Source organism: Cryptomeria japonica, chromosome 6 (genome assembly GCF_030272615.1).
Source record: "Cryptomeria japonica chromosome 6, Sugi_1.0, whole genome shotgun sequence".
NCBI classification, from domain to species: Eukaryota; Viridiplantae; Streptophyta; class Pinopsida; order Cupressales; family Cupressaceae; genus Cryptomeria; species Cryptomeria japonica.
The window spans coordinates 469651060-469669234 of NC_081410.1; positions in this window are offsets into that span (position 1 = coordinate 469651060).

The window sequence follows — 18175 nt, forward strand, 5'->3', positions numbered from 1 at the left end:
TGATGCCTTACTTCTACAAAATTTTGCAATATGTCCAATCTTGTTACAAGCATAACAAGTCACATTTTTTTTCTGAATAGCTTTCCCATATCTTATGCCAATATGTGTTTTGCATTGATTAGATAGGTGTCCAAATCTTCCATAGACATAACATCTTACATTCATTTTGCAATTTTCTGAGTTATGACCAACTTTGTTGCATTTAGAACATTGACCGGTGGGTGTATTAGTGTTTTGATAATTTCTAGATCTACATTGATTTTTTCTATGACCATACTTGTTACAATTAAAGCATTTCCCATTAAATTTGTAAGCATTAGGTTGTCTTACCGGTTTTCTATGATCATGTTTGTTTGCAGTACCGGAGCTTTCACCAACTTCAAAGCCAAGACCATTTGTATCACCATTAGGTTTCTCATTCTTTAGCATGTCAACAAGTTCTTCTGAACTTTTCTTGAATTTCTCCTTGTGTTGATTTGCAGCAGTCAGTTCATTCTCCAAGATTCCTTTTTGTCTCATGAGTTTAGTTCTGTCATTTTGTGTATGCATCAAGTCTATCTTCAACATATCATTTTCATGACTGAGTCTTGTGTTTTCATTTCCAGCATCATTTAGTCTTCTAACCAAATCATCTTCTTTCTTCTTTCTATCTTCGAGTTCTTTACAAAATCTCATAGTAATATCTTACATCTCATTCTTCATTGTACAGTTATCTTGTCTCAGTTGGTTCACCAGATCATTAAGAGTTTCCTTTTCATCTTCCTCATTTTGCATCTTTTTCACAAAGTTCTCTTCTTTTATTCCTTTCTATAGTGAAATTTTCTTGAAGTCCTTGAATAATATCCTGAGCAACCTTCAGATCATTTTCAAGTTTGATATTCTTTACCTTTTCTGCATCATAGTCTGAAAGAGTTGTTTCCAATTGCTTTCTCAAGTTTTCCATCTCTACCAGTGTCAAGATCTTCCTCAAGCTATTAGGCTTTTGAAAATAGAGGACCAAGCTCTGATACCGATTATTAGGATTCCCAAAGATATTGAGAGGGGGGGTGAATTAGTATCTGACTGGTAATATAATTTTCTTAACTTATAACATGAAAAGCATATTAAAACTGTGTACAGGTAAACCAGAAATAATGCACCAAATAAGAACAACAACCACAACATGAAAAGCACACCATAAAACAATATTTTAACAAGGAAACCTGGTGTGGGAAAAAACTCAGTGGGATTTGTAACCCACAATATTTGCTTACTGGCCAATAAGGGAATATTACTATTTACAATAGGGGCCTGCACATGCAGGAAGGCCAAGTGCCTAGAGCTCACTGCTCAATTACAAAAGAAGTCACACTGACTTACAAAATTGGATTATACAAATCCAATGTCTTGTACTGCTTCAGATCAGCATCTGCTATGCCTGATTCAGTACCGGTTTAAGCTCTGCAATATACATAAACCCTTATCGAATGATTCACATATTAGGTCTGCTATTATCTTTTTTATCCTTCGCTTTTTTCTTTTTAAATGATCTACAATGATCTCATACATATATGAGTCATATTACAATCAGCCATGTCGGCTTACAAAAGATTTTACAATTAATTACAAAATACATTTATACTAAATTCCTATCGGCCAGGGTGCTAGTAATCTTCTTTTTGGTGTCAATGATTTGTATGTTGGTGTAGAGTTTGTCGGTGCTGGTGCCTGTGTCAGCCTACCGGTATCACATGATTGTAAGGTTGCCATCAATGACAATACCTTCAATCACCTACAATTTCTCATTGGAGTGTGCATTTGCCAACAATTTTTAGAGGAATAAAATAGATGAATTAATTAATATATTATTAATTAATAGAAAGACACAAAATGAATTAAATAAATTAATCTTTTCAAATTAACTATTTAATAGAAGAATAATTATTAAATAAATATTAAATATTTATTTAATCGCTCATTGATAATTTTATGTGTATACAGTTATATTCCCACATAATGAAATGAAATCATCTCTAAATGGACCAAGTTGCCAATAAAATTAATACTACAAGGGCATGAGCTAGACCGGGCCCAAAAATGGGTCTGACTAATTTTTTTTTGTTTTCATGCCACTGACCCCTGAAATGCCTCAGGCACCTTGAACATACCTCTATAGTTGATCAGCACAATTTTCTGATCACTAAACTAAGTTTTGCAACTCACTGGCAACTGTGCCACATTTTCACATTTAAACCCAAAGATACAATTTTAAAACTGGTCAGTACACCTTTCTGGACTTCACAAACTGATAGACGTACTGTCTGATATATGGGCATTCACTCTGGCAAACCATTTCTCAAGATGAATCTTGGGTGAAGAAATATTAATGGTCAAAGATGACCAAATGGCTCTGTCAACACTATGAACCTAATAAAATCAATGTGTAGGGACCTCAAAGTGCATGCACCAAAAATATCAAATGGTCTCCGTAGATCCCCAAAAATGGGAGATAGGTACTTTGAAGTACAAGGAAGACCATGGAATCCTCAGTTTGACCAGGAAGTTGATAGGGTGCAAATGGTGAGCTCATGAAAATGGAAACTTAACAGAGACAACAATGAAAGTGCAAAAAACTAAATAAAATGGCTCAAGAAACCATCTTGGAAAACTGATCAAGCGGATTGGTAGGAGCTTCAAACTAGAAAAATAGCTTGTCTTTCATACTAACAGTAGCCCAGAATAAATATCCTAACATGAAACTCACTGGGGCATCTTTTACACATGTGCAAAGTAGGGCTCTGACTAGCTGTTGAAACAGGGACTTGTGCAAACAATACAAACTGCAAATGGATTGAGCTTACCAAACTTAGCAAATTGATTCACAAAGACTTGAAATTTGGCATGTGGACTCACCTATATGCATACAATTTAGGGGTGTATTCCTTTTAACATTACAAACAACTGGTCATGAAATGCAAGGCCTCAAAGTAGGTCATTTGATAAAATCTGCATTTGCACCTATGAACAACTTTAAGGTCACCCCTTGAAATGGGTACTTGATAAACTGATCCAATCTGAAATCTGAAAGTTGGAGAACACTTCATAGGCCAAATGAAATGTGTAGGACACATTTCCCAAGCCTTTCCCTTTGATAATTAAATGGCTCCATTTTACCCTTCTTCAAGCTAGGCCACTCCGGTTGATGAGTCAAGTGCCATTCTGAAAGTGTAGAGCAAAATTCTGAAATGGGCCTCTCAAAATACTAAAATTTTATGATTCCCAACAGTGGCTCTGACTCGGGATGGTTGATTGGAAGATCAACACAAGAATTTAGAATCTTTGGTTAAGCAGACCACTCAGGAACAAATCACTTCTCTTCTAAAAAACAGAGGTTCCTTATTCTACCCAAACAACAGGGTACCTTATTGAAAACCGCACAACTAAAAGCAAAGCGACTATACAATATAGAGATTATTTACAAAATGGTCATGGGCCATCAAAACTGAAATCTATGCTTACCCCTATCAAACACATGATTCTCATTTCCATGAATTGAGGGTAAGCTGAAATCATCATTTACATCTGCCTGATCACAAACACTGCAACTTTTCATTAGCTCGTCACATAAAAGATAATCAAAATGTTCATGGTCATTCAATCTTTGAAAAACAAAACCCACTTCAAAATGTTGACAATCAAATGACACAAAATTGTCATAGTGCTTACAATCATTTCCCAGCTGAAAAGAAAAGTAACCCAACTCCCTCTAAAAGCTAGGAACATCAGACACATCTTGATCACTAGTTTGCACAAGAAGAAAACATTCATCTACAACCTTGGCTTGCAAACTAGAAAGAAACATTTCTAAGTAAAATGATTGCACTTGATCTAGTTGATCACAATTTCTATCAGCACTTTGCACAAGTAAAAACAAATGATCATCATTTGTCAATGGTTCATTTACCACTCGCAAATTTGGGAAAGTTACTTTAGATTTGTCATTCCTTCTAAGAGAAAGATCCACACAATGCATATTAAATTCTGAGTTCATATCAGCATATGAATCTACATCTTCACACCTATCAACCGTATATGCATTTTCATATTGTCCATCACTCAAATTAAATGTAGGGAAAGAATAAATATCATATGTATCATACTTCACACCCTCAAAAACATCATCAGTATCAAAACATATACCGATTGGGTATGAGAGATTGGGCGCATTTTTGGATGCATACCTCTAAAAATCAGCAGCTAAGAGTTCTGAGATTTGTTCACTACTTAGTGAACCTTCTCCTTCATTTTCATTTTCCTTGGATTCATCTTCTATGTTGTAAACCTTATCCCAATCTGATGCATGCATTAAATCTGCAGTGCTCATGTCTTTGTGCACATTTATTTTGTCATTACAACAACTTGCATCTGCATCATGACCTTTATCATGCTAATCATAAAGTGTTGCTATGTGTTGCAACATAGTTTCATAACCTTGGTTGCAAACACTTTGTGGATTGAACTTAACAACAAGATGATCTATATCATTCAGCTCTGAAACCTCAACAGGCTCCTGACTACTTGAACAACAATTTGTACTTTCACAATTTTTTTCTTGCTATGAATACACATCTGCACTACCAGGCTAAGAGTAAGAATCATCTTCAACATCATAAGAGGTATATCCACTCACGGATTCATCTCCATCACTGTACTCAAAACTATGTTCATTTTCAGACTTGGTCATTTCAATCTCATCTATCCATTCTTTAATATGTGCAACAATTTCTTCCCTCAAGGTTGAAGACCAACTAACTGAGTCAGGCTCATCAAGTTCTAAAAATAATTCAATCCAAACTGACTCATGGGGTCTAACATCAACTAGAAGCTCATTTAATGCAGTAAAAAATCTTTCATAAAAAACACATGATGACTCTACATTTCTCTTCCCTACTTTCCTTCTTAAAAACAAGATGCACCTATCTTGGATCTTTTGAAGATGTATTTCAATCTCCTTATCAATGTCTTTCAAATTTGACAAAGAAGTTTTAGATCTAGGAACCACATCTAGATCCATCACTTTTGAAACATCTATTGAACCATTACCATGACAATGCATCTTATTGTTTTAGAAAGTTTTTTGCGAAACACATGCAGTCATTAACTTCATAACCAGACATACTTCTCACCATATTTTTAAATGAAACTTTTCAAAACAAGAAGTATGTAAAGTGTAGATTTCTTTTCCTTTTAATGGTGACCTTTTCACCTTATAAGGAACAAATAATTATCTCAACAATGAGAAATACCTAGAGTAAATTTGTTGCCGCTATTCACTTCACTTCTGACTGAAAATTTGAAGAACTCCTCCAAATCTCAGGTTTGTTCTTATAGAGTCTCCACCTCCCTGAAGAGGAATAAAATTTAACCACTGATCTTCACTCTGTAACACTTTCCGATTTCTGGGTCTCACACAACATAGTCACATAATATTATTTTTTTAATTTCTCAGCAATAAAATCTCCAAGACACACACTTTCAAATGTGAAAATAACTTCTAGATTTGTAAACTTCTAAGACTCTTCCCCAAATAAATTTTGGCCAGACTCATGGATTCCCCAGCAGAGTCACCAATTTTGTTATTCTAAAAACTGAGAAACCAAAATTCACCTGCAATCAATCTATGAAATACTTCAAGGCTTGGACAACATAACAAGGATAACAATCCTTCTACTCTTTAGGCTCTGCAAAACCTAGGTGGGTATACCTTTGATGCATTAAATCAGACCCATTACACACATGACAACATCAACCAAAGCAGATAGATCTCACAAGGGCTCAACAACAAGGAGGTTACTGCAAATGGGCTAGATCTACATTGATATCTCAACTAGATTGGAGAATGAGATAAGTGGAACAAACTAAACCTACAACATAAAATTAAATGGATATTGATTACTAAAACTCTCTGAGAATCCCCTAGAATCTGCAAGACCAATGTCTTGTCCAAGGGCATGGAGTCATACATCAAACTGCAAATGAAAACCTCTATTGCAAATCCAATTTATTGAAAAAGATATTCTTGTATTAATGCCTAACATTAATACATTCTAAACTCAAACAGAGGATCATACATATCCAAACATTATCCTGAATCCAAAATGATTTTTCATAGAATTTAAACTCTTGCTTGAAAAAAACCTAAGAACACCCATTACACTCCCACTTTGAGAGGACAAACCCAAACTCCCTTGAAGACTGAATTTATTGAAAATAAGAGAAGGCCTAGAGACAATCCAATAAACTGTATATATGCCTTACATATATGTGACCTGCAACAAGAAACACCTACAACAAGAAGATATATTCCATTACTTGAAAAAGACAATATCTACAAACTTGGAGAAAAACCTCAGAATTGGAAGCCAAGATTATGGAGCCTTGCTCACAAAAATCTGAAACCCTTATAAAATGAGAAGACCCTCAAATAAGAAGGAAGGGAGGACAAATTCAGATTTCATTCTCTGACAATGGCAAATACCCTATCTTTTAGCATTAACTATTTCACACAACTTGGCCTGTAGAGAATCTAATTTTTCCAACTGAAAAATAAATTCTGAGATCCTAAGGAATTTTCTCTCAAAATATCTGATATTTGTTGAAACTGATAACAAAAATCAATTTCTCCTTCTGAAAGCTTTCCAATGGTATATAATACTTGCATATTTGGGTAAAAAATAACCCTCAAGAAAATTAATCACTCATGCAGATCCATCATCTAAATTTTTTGAATTTCCACTATAGTCTGAACTATATGATTAATTTTATTTTTTACTCCATTTTCCATCTGCGTTCTGCCACGTGGCACCCTGTGATTCACTTGCAGATGCACCAGGATGACACCTCATCTACCACTGGACTGCCACATCACCAGTCACCATGTCGTAGGGGATAACCAGCGAGCATCTTCATCTTGTGGTATAGCGACGACCATTAATCTTCATCAAACTTGCTTGCTCGCTATATCACCCGAGCTGCTCATCTGTCGAGCCCACCATCTAGTCGCCATGTCGTGATGGTTAATTGTTGAGCATTTTTTACATTTTTTTTCAGTTTGTTTCTTGTTTTGTAGTTTTAGCTTTTATTTTTGTGTTTCTTTGTGTTTGCTCACCAGATCTTACAGAGCTGGATTTTGATTGTGGACATTGTTGGCATTTGCATGAAGATTGCATTAATGATATGTTATGTTTCATTGATGTCAATTGAACTGGTAATGATATTGTTGTAATATTGTTATTGTAACTGGTAGGAAGAATTTGTGAGGAGAATCGGTAGCCAGTGTAATGGTGTAAACCTTATCTATTGTTGTAACCGGAAAACCCTACCAGTTGTTTTTTTTTTACCCTAACCGATTAAGGTTGTTGAATTTGTTATGTTGGTTTATGATCTAATGTTGAGTGGTAATGATGGTGACATGTATGGTCATTGTATGAAAACAAGCTAAAAATGTTTTGGCACGTTGTTTGTCTATGGAATCAGAAAATGTATTGCATCTAATGCAAAGCACGCGATGAGTTACTGAGCTCAATGAAGTGGTAATCAAGGAGCAGTTGAGGTTTTCTTGATTGATGTGTAGAGATTTCTATGCAATCCAATGGTCATACTTGAACCGACTTGTTTGTAATCTCTATGAGAGAATTAGGTTTTTGTTGTGTTACCGACCTGATTGATTTGTTTATAAGGTTGATGAAGTTGTCTAGTTGAAGGTGTTGGCAGAGATCAATGTGTGGTTGCCAAATTAGATGACGAGTCTACAGTTTGAGTAAGGGCAGACAAGAGCTTAAACGGATCTGATCAAGCAAGTGTAGTTCTATTCAGACATATTAGCAAACTCCTGTTGTTTTATAACAATTATAGCACAATTGAAATCCCCTAAGCGGGTAAGCTCTTACAAGCTTGGTGCTATTCAAATCATCTAACAAGGTAGTCCATTAGCTTGGATTTTCAAATCCTCTACTGAGTTTACTCCTTGTAGGGTATTGCTTCTAACAAGGCATTTGTAGTCAACCCCTTAACTGAGTGATTCCTAATAGAATCAATTCTTAATAGGATTTTTGTAAAGCTTTAACAGGCTTGGCTCCTAATAGGGCAAACTTTAGAAGAGTTCAGATATTATCTTGTGAGTCTCATCTCTTCGTGGTTTTTAACTATTTGGTTTCCACATCAAAAATACTTGTGTCATGTGGTGAATGTTTTTGTGGTTATGATCTTATGGTTGATTTGATTAACTACCTAACTATTTCTGATAAGGCATGATAACTAGAAGCATTGAGAAATGAACTATTTTGACATATGATAAAGCATTTAGATGTTTACAAGTTTAATGATTTTACTGTTAAGTTGTAACAGTCAACTGGTTTTCTTATGAGTTTTCATCTTGACAGTGGTATTTCATTGATAAGTTTACTTTGTGTGATTGAGATTGAGATTGGGAAAGTTATTATCATTTTTTCTATTTACTAATTCACCCCCCCTCTCAGTAATCGACCAGATACTTATTCTTTTATCATACCATCAATTGGTATCAGAGTGTCTCAAGTCCTCTAAGGTCTAAGCCTAACAGCTTGAGGGAAAGATCTGCTAGATCATGATGAAGAAGGAAGGTCCAAAGGTTAACAAAGAAACCTATAGGATATGGAGCAACAAAATGAAAATTTATATCAAGAGTCTGGGAAGCTAGCATTGGGATCATGTAGATACTAAGTATATTGTACCCACTGGGATTCTGACTAATGATTAGAAGAAAGAACAACAAGAAAATCATCAAGCATTAGAAGCTATTATCAGTTCCTTGTCTGATGCTAAATATGTAGATGTTCATGGTCTTGAAACTGCATATGAGATATGAAAAAAACTTTAAGAGATTTATAGCAGTGATGAACATGTTAAGATTGCTAAAGAGGAGAGTCTAAGAGGAAAGTTTGATGACATGAGGATAGCTGAAGGTGAGAACATCAAGCAGTATGGTCAAAGGATAAAAGAGATAGTTGGTAAAATTAAGAGTGCAGGAGAGAAAGTGGAAGATGCCACAGTGATTAGTATGGTACTGAGAACCCTGCTACCGGTCTATGTTATTCAAGTTGCAGCTATTCAAGAGCTGAAGTCTATTGAAAAAACTAAGGTAACTCTTGACTCCATCATTGGCAAGCTTACTACTTTTGAATTAAATGGTTATGATGGTAGTGTACATAAATCCGAGTCTTCATTTAGAGCTTTTGTTTCTAACCCATCTATGAGAAAAAGTAGAGATACTAGTCACAGTTATGAATCTAGATCCAACAGAGATGCTGATGATGAAGATAGTTTAGTGGAGCTTAAAGAATTGTTGGCAAAGTGGTTTCCTAGAGGCACTGGTAAATATAGAGGTAAATTACCTTTGAAATGTTTTGCATGCAACAAGATTGGCCACATAGATGCTAATTGTCCTAATGGTGAAAATAAACGCAAGAGAGATAAATTCAAGAAGTATAAGGGTAAAGGCAAGAGAGATTGTCTTATTGTTGTTGATAGTGGTATCACTGATGAAGAATATGATGGTGATGCTAGTGAAGATATTGTGTTTGTAGCTATTAAGGAAGAGATGTCTGACCAGAAGGCATTAGTATCCAGGATGGATAACTCTGATGATTGGATCACTGATAGTGGTTGTTCACATCATATGACCAGTGATCGAAGAAAATTTATTTCTCTCAAAGATTTTGATGGCAGTGTTGTTAGATTTGGCAATGACTCACCCTACATGGTTAAAGGTAAGGGAGTTATTTCTGTTAATAGGAAGAGTAGTGTAGATGATGTCTACTAGGTTGAAGGTCTAAAGCACAATCTTTTGAGTGTGGCACAAATCAATGACAAAGGATACCCACTAGAGTTTAAAAATGGTATGTGCAAAATCTTTGACAACAAAGGTGAATTGATTGAAACCGGGAAGCAAACTAAAGGTAACCTATTTCACATTAATCCTAAAGTTAGGATTTGTTTAATTGCAAAAATAGATGATAGCTGGCTTTGGCATATAAAATTTGATAACATTATTAAAGTGAGTAAGTCTAGGACAGTGAGAGATTTGCCTCAGTTAGACAAACTGGTTAATGCTCTTTGTAAACATTGTCAGTTAGGGAAGATGACTTCTTCAACTTTCAAGAGAAAATATTTTTCAGTGGAATGTATGTTAGATTTGGTTCATACAAATCTTTGTTGATCAATAAGAACAAAAAGTATTCAAGGTGACAAATATTTTATGATCTTCACTAATGATTGCTCAACGATGATGTGGGTCACATTCTTGAAGGATAATATTGAAGCTTTTGGTAAGTTCAAGGCATTTAGGGCCTTAGCTAAGAAAGAGAGTAGAAAGAAGATAAAGTGTCTGAGGAAAGATCAAGGTGGTGAATTTACTTCTAAGGAATTCACTAGGTACTGTGAAGTGAACGGTATCAAATGGAAGCTTTTTGCATCAAAACTCTTAGGTTTTTGACATCTTTTGGTTTGCATGGTAGTAGTGAAGTATTGTAAATTGACTATATGTATTCCATGTGTTAAACGTGAACTTATAAAATCATGTTTGAACTTTCCCGATCTATTCCTGCAACCATGCCATTTATTTGTGCAACCAAGTGATCCTATTTCTATGCAGATCATTTAGGGTAATGTCATATGTGAATTAATGAATCTATTAATTAAGTAAAATACATATGCATGTCCTTGTATGTTGTTTTTGTTTAAGTGTAGATAATAAATGATGTTGCAGTGGATATTCTCCTTTTGCGCCTGAAGAAGGATGAATCACATAAGAAATAACTGGAGATCAAAGTGAAGAGGAGCCGAGCGAGCGTAAGGTACGGCATGAGCAGAGTAGCTAGGAAGCACTATGGAAGTTCAACTCTAGTGGGCATTGAGTTTGCAAAATATTGCTACGGCATGCAAATACTATGGTTCGGTTTAGATCCACATTTCCTGCAGCCAAGCTCTAGTTATCTTCTTCATCTGTCAATCATCGACCTCTTCTTCTGGGTGTGATTTGAGTTGTCCATTGTAGTTGATCTTTTCTTTATAATAAGCTCTTCCTTTTTCTTAGAGGTTAGACAAAATAGAAAGGAATAGAGTAGAGAATTTTGATAAGCATTCTAGAGTTTTTCTTTTAGAACATGTAATCATTTTCAGGAAGCAATGAATGAAAGATAAGTTGTTGTGATCTGTTAAGAGTATTTTTCTGGAAGCTTGATATCACTCATCCAAGGGGGCCCACTTGGTGAGTGATCCTGTGTTTATGTTCATTGAAATTAGTTCTTCTTTAGTTATAGTAGAAGTTCATGCCTTGACTGTTCCTGCAACCACTAGAAATAGATCCGCCGACTGTTCCTGCAGCCAAGCCAGAATAGAGTGATTTCTGTTATTTATATTAGATCATTCCAGCATTGTTTTTATAAGTTTTCCTGTAGCCTTCTATGATTTCCATTCTTTCCTTTCCTTTCTGCATAATATTAGTTACTATAGCAATGCAAAATAGCCATTGAAGGAGCTTAGTGCATATATAGTGTAGACCCATTTCAAGTTTTATGTCCCTGGGTTGATAACTAAATGAATGCTATCCATGAAAATAGTAACTTTACCAGATGAATGTCCAAACTTCAGGTTGAGATTTCAATTAGAGTTATTATTATTATAGTTGGAGTAGACATTTTTGGCACCGTTGCTAGGGATGGTGTCAAACTAAGAACCTTTCATGGTTATTATAGTTTCTAGTTAATTGTTTTAGAGATTCTTAATTGTTTGAAAATTTCATGAATCTGCATGCATAGAAGAAGAAGAGACCCCAGAGGTCGATTTATGCCCACTCATTCTAATCATGTAGAAGATAATTTCCCATATATAAATCCTTTTGCTGAACTTTACCAAGCCCCATAGAATTTGAATCATCCTGAATCTGAATTTCCAGAAGGTAGTTTTCCATTCCTTTTTGGTCCTCAAGAAGAAGAATTTCCTATAGTAACAACCCCCACAAGTCCAATGCAAGGGAAACCTCCTCCTGATGGGAATAATCCACCACCACCACCAGGTCCAATGTTTGAGTTTCCCATCTCTGATCAGCATGATAACACTAACCTCAAGAACATTACAACATCTTCACTCCCTAAATTCTATGGATTGGTGACAGAGGATCTAGATACATTTTCGTTTGAGTTTGATGTTCTCTATAGGAGTTTTGACTATACTACAGATGCCCATAGACTCAAAAAATTTCCTGCCACTTTGAAGGAGTCATCCTTGAGATGGTTTATGAGCTTGGGAAGTAGCACAATCAATACATGGGATGAGATGAAATGGTTGTTTCTTGCAAAATACAAGGATTATTGTAGAGGTATTGATGTTCATGGGGATGATATCTTTAGAATGACACAAACTGAAGATGAGAGTCTTGAAGATTATTTGGAAAGGTTTCTATTTAGTGTCAAAAAGTCCAAGCATAGCACTCTCAATGAAGATTCCTTCAAATTGATATTTTTGAGGGGTATCAGTGATGAATGCACTAATTCCTTAGATCTTATGGGAGGAGGTGACATTACACAATCCACTTGGGCTGAAATAGGACAAATTTGCAAGAAGTATTCCAGATCTACTTCTATGAAGAATAGGAGATTTAAACTAGGGGCACCATTATCAGCATCTGGAACTAGAGTTTCTAGATTGGAACTTAGTCATCTATTAAAGGACTTAAAGGAAGACATTATAAACAATATGGATACCCAGCTGGATACACTGGCAGCTAAGAAGAAGCATGAGGAAGGTGATGCATTCCTTGCCAAATTTTGTCCTCATTGTAAACATCGAAAGAAAGATTGCAGATGTAAGATGGTTGCAAACGTGGAGGTACCTGACTTCAAACCAGTTCAAGGTGAGGACAAGAAAGTCTTCTATGTTGCTCAAAGAAGACCAAATTTTCAAAGACAAGGTATGCCACCTGATCCACTTTATTTTTTTGGTTATAGTGGCAATTCTTATGAACCAAATAACCAATGGCAACCACAGTATTCTCAAAATCTTGGTAACTATGTACATTGGTATCGTTCACAAGGCCAAGGGTAGCATTTTTCTAATCAAATGCCATAGTGGCAGCAGCCACAGGGGAACTGGTATCCACCTCAAGGTCAAGTAAACCAATTTCAAGGGAATTGGCAACCTACTTCTCAATGGAGGGGAAACCAATCATGGCCAGCCCAATCTTCTGGTTATCAGCTGCCTATTCAGCAGCGACAACCTCCTTCTTTAATGCCTTCCCCTATAGCTACTGCTGCACCGCCTAAACCAACACAGTTGCCTACTCAACCATTGCCAAATCCAAATATCAAATCTCAACAACAACAAAAAGCTTATTCAAAAGATGTTAATCAGTACCTAGCTATTCTTTATCACTAGATGGCATTCACCTCCGATCTGGAACAACTTTACCTAATTCCTCTCATCCAGTTATCACTGAGGTACAAGAGGAGCAAGAAATCTCTAATCCAATAGATACAATACCCCCGAATCAAATATTGCCACCATTTCCCCATAGATTGCAAGAAAAAGAAGTTCCCACTAAACAACAACAAAGCTTTGATATTATTGATCAACTAAAGAACATTTGTGTTAAAATTCCATTGTTGCAAGCAATAAAGGATGTTCCCATATATGGTAAGGCATTGAGAGAAGCATGTCTAAAGAAACCTACCAGGACGAAAAAGGATCCACAAACAGTGCATGTTATGGGTCCATTGGCTGATATTATGTTAGGTAAAATTGCCATTCCAAAGTATTCTGATCCAGGTAGTCCTGTTGTGAGTATAGTCATTAATGGCAGTCAAATAAAAAATGTTTTGATTGATCTAGGGGCAACCATTAATGTAATGACAAGGGAAGTAATGAAACATCTGGAGATCAATAGTTCAAGGGCTACACCCATAGTTCTACAACTTGCTGATGGCTCTACAGTGGGACCTGATGGTATCATAGAAGATGTAGTAGTTATTCTAGATTCCTGAGAATATCCTATAGACTTTATGGTTTTATCTCCAAAGGAAACATTGGGAGGATATCCAGTCATTTTGGGTAGACCTTGGCTTGCCACAACTGATGCATATATTGGGTGTATATTAGGTGATATGACTATTTCATATGGGAGTTTGACAAAAACATTAGCCTTGTATTCTCCAGCACAACCCCATCTTGAACAACAGCAAGTCATTTGGCCTATCTTGGGAGAAGAATCTGAAGAAATTGACTCTATTAATCACCTTATGATGATTAATCGAGGACCACTCATGCAATTAGATGATGAGGAATCAGTTCTTTATAAAATACTAATAAATGAATTTATAGAAGAGCAAAAATTGCAGGAATTGGTTCCTAATATTGTAGGTTTGGACTTTCCTGCAGCCACTGATATATTGCATACTCTGTTGCTATAGGAATTATCTTTTTCTCATTTTTCTAATATAAACCCAATTGATCTTAATATTAAGATAGAGGTGGAATTGAATAAATATTTGAATATCAATAGAGATCTATTAGATACTCAAAAAGAGGGCCTTGTGGACTTACTGAAACTTCATAAAAATGCTTTTACATGGGATTACAAGGATATGAATGGGATTGATCTAGCAGTTTGTACTCACCGTATTTATATAAAGGATGAGTGTTGCCCACTCAGACAACCTCAAAGAAGAGTCAATCCTTCCTTGAAGGAGATAGTTAAAGAAGAATTACAGAAATTGTTGAAAGCTGGGTTTATCTATCTTATCTCTAACAGTCAATGGGTATCACCTCTCGTGATAGTCCCTAAAAGAGGAGGCAAATGGAGGGTATGTGTTGATTATAGAGCTCTGAACTTAGCAACCAAAAAAGATCATTTTCCATTGCCATTTGTGGATTAGGTATTGGATTCTCTAGCTGGTAAGAGATATTTTGCATTCCTTGATGGATTTAGTGGCTACAATCAGATACAGATAGCCCTCGAGGATCAAGAGAAGACAACATTTACTTGCCCATGGGGCACGTATGCATATTTTGTTCTTCCTTTTGGGTTGTATAATGCTCCAGCCACTTTTCAAAAAGCAGTGATCAGTATTTTTTCTGATATTTCTCAAGATATTAAGGAAATTTACATGGATGACTTTACAACTTATGGTTCTGAATTTGATCAAGCATTGAGTAATCTGAAGAAAGTTTTGCAGCGATGTGAAGACTACAATTTGTCTTTAAATAGTGAGAAGTGTTTCATCATGATGGAAGAAGGAATAGTCCTTGGTCATCATATATCTGTACAAGGCATTCAGGTGGATCCAACAAAGATTGAGGTCATTCAACATATTAATGACCCTGGGAAGCAAAAAAATGTGAGAAATTTTCTTGGTCATGCTGGATACTACAAAAGGTTTATCAAAGATTTTAGTAAAATTTCAAGTCCCTTATATTCATTGCTTACTAAAGATGCAGAATTTAAATGGACCCTAGCATGCAATGAAGCTTTCTTAAAGCTTAAGTATGCTTTGACTCAAGCACTAGTTCTTAAAGGGCCAAATTGGTCTCTACCATTCCAAATCCATATAGATGCATCTGATTATGCAATAGGAGCAGTTCTAGGATAGAGAATTGACAAATTGGAAAATGCAATATATTATATTAGCAAGAATTTGCAGGGACCTAAATTGAATTACATAGTTACTGAAAAGGAAATGCTAGCTGTCATATATGCACTTAACAAATTTAGACACTATATCATAGGGTATCCCATATTTGTGCATACAGATCATATTGCAATTAGATATCTCATGAATAAGCCATCAATCACTGGTAGATTAGCTCGCTAGTTATTGTTGATGCAGGAATTTGATATCACAGTTGTTGATAAACCAGGGAAGTCTAATGTGGTTGCAGATTATCTTTCATGTCTTCAATTGCAAGAAGATTCTACAATAATAGATGACACTTTTCCAGATGAACATTTGTTTCTCATTCAAGCTCACACTCCTTGGTATGTTGATATTGCCAACTATTTAGCTGCAGCTAAGATGCCAATTTATTTCTCTCCTATGGAAATAAGGTTGCTAGTTGAAAAAAGTTTTAACTTCTCATGGATTGTTGATTGTCTATTTTATACTGGACCTGACCAAGTCATGCGAAGATGTGTCAGAGAAGATGAAACATATGACATCTTGCATGCATGTCATGATGAGCCATGTGGAGGTCATTTTGCTGCCAAAAGAACATCATTGAAAATAATCAGTACAGGATACTATTGGCCCACATTACATAAGGATGCAACTCAGTACACATGAAAATGTGACAGATGTCAGTGAATGGAAAAACCTACAAAATCTGATGAGATGCCATTATATCCTCAAATATCAGTTGCACCATTTGACAAGTGGGGATTAGATTTTGTTGGCCCAATTGATCCACCTTCTAATGACAAATCTTATATTTTGGTATGTATAGACTATGTTACAAAATGGGTAGAAGCTTGAGCCATGACACATGCAAGATATAATAAGGTGGTTGAGTTTCTTTATGAAGAGATATTTACAAGATATGGAGTACCAAGGGAAATTGTCTCAGACCAGGGACCTCAATTTACTTTAATATTGATAAAAGCTTTGGTCAATGAATACAATATAAGGCACAGGAAATCTACTCCATATCATCCATAGTCTAATGGACAAGTAGAAGTTACAAATAGAGAGCTTGAGGCTATTCTTACAAAAATAGTGTCTATTCACAAGAAAGATTGGTCTCACCGGCTTTTAGAAGCGATTTGGGCATATAGAACAGCTTGGAAAACACCAATTGGTTTCACACCTTTTAAGATGGCTTATGGAAAAACAAAAATGATACCTATTGAATTTGAGCATAAAACCCTGAGGACAGCTTTGCAATTAAATATGACATTGTTTGAAGCATAGAAAGAATGCATTCAACAATTAAATGCTCTAGATGAATGGAGAAAGATAGTTGTTCAATAGACAGAATTGATTCAAAATCAAAGAGCAAAATGGCATGATAAATATATTAGGGAAAAGAAATTCAAAGTTGGTGACTAGGCACTACTGTATGATTCCAGATATAAAGATGCTATGGGAAAGCTTCAAACCAGGTGTTAGGTCCTTATGAGATAGAAGAAGTTTTCCAGAATGGAGCAGTTCATTTGACCATAATTGATCTTGTTTGATTTAAACTCTTAGTAAATGGACATCGACTATGTCTATATCATAAGCCAGCTATTAGAGAAGAGTTCCTACAGCAGTTTGCTCCACAAAGTGACACAGAGGTTCTTGCAGCAACGTACAATGAGTCTGCAGCAGCTGACAATGAGTCTGCAGCAACTCATGAGCTTCCTATTGCAATTGAGCAAGGTAATAAAGGTAATGTTCTTGTAGCCTCTGCAGTGAACATATTTGCCGCTTCATAATAAAATATTTCCATTTTATATGGGAATATTCTTCTCCGTAAATAAAATCCCATCCCGACATTCCATCCCACATTCTTACCTTTCATTTCATTTCATTTCGCCTTCATTATCGTACAATTGCAGGTAAGTGTATATTGTGTTTTATTTTAATTATGCATTCATTAGCTCATTATTATTATATCCTATTTAAATCCGCTCCACTACCTGAAATCTTGTCAGCTTGTGTGGACACGTGCTAGGTTAAGTTGGGGGGGTGCTTTATGGTTCGGTTTCCAAAGTGATTAATTATCAGCCCTTTTTGGTACTCCGAATTGATTTTCTCCCCATTATTACTTATTATGTTATTATTTCACTCAAGTGAATAATAAATTCTACTGCTAGAATTAAGATATGTAAGGGAATTTCAATTTTAGCAAGACTGTCAAATATTTTGGTTCAGCTGCAGAGAGAAAAATAGCAGAGTAAAAGATGGGTGGTGATCTAATTCGCCACGAGCCAACGACTCATGAAGGGTTGCTACAGGATGGTTTTTGTGAGCATTATTTTAGAAACCACGGCTGGTTGGATTACTTCTTGAAAACCAGGGATTACAATGAAGAAATTGCTGCAGAATTTATGCATTCCTTTAATGAAGGAGAAGCTATAGTTAAAGGTTTGAGGGTTATTGCTATAGAGTAGTGAATAGCAGAAGTAACA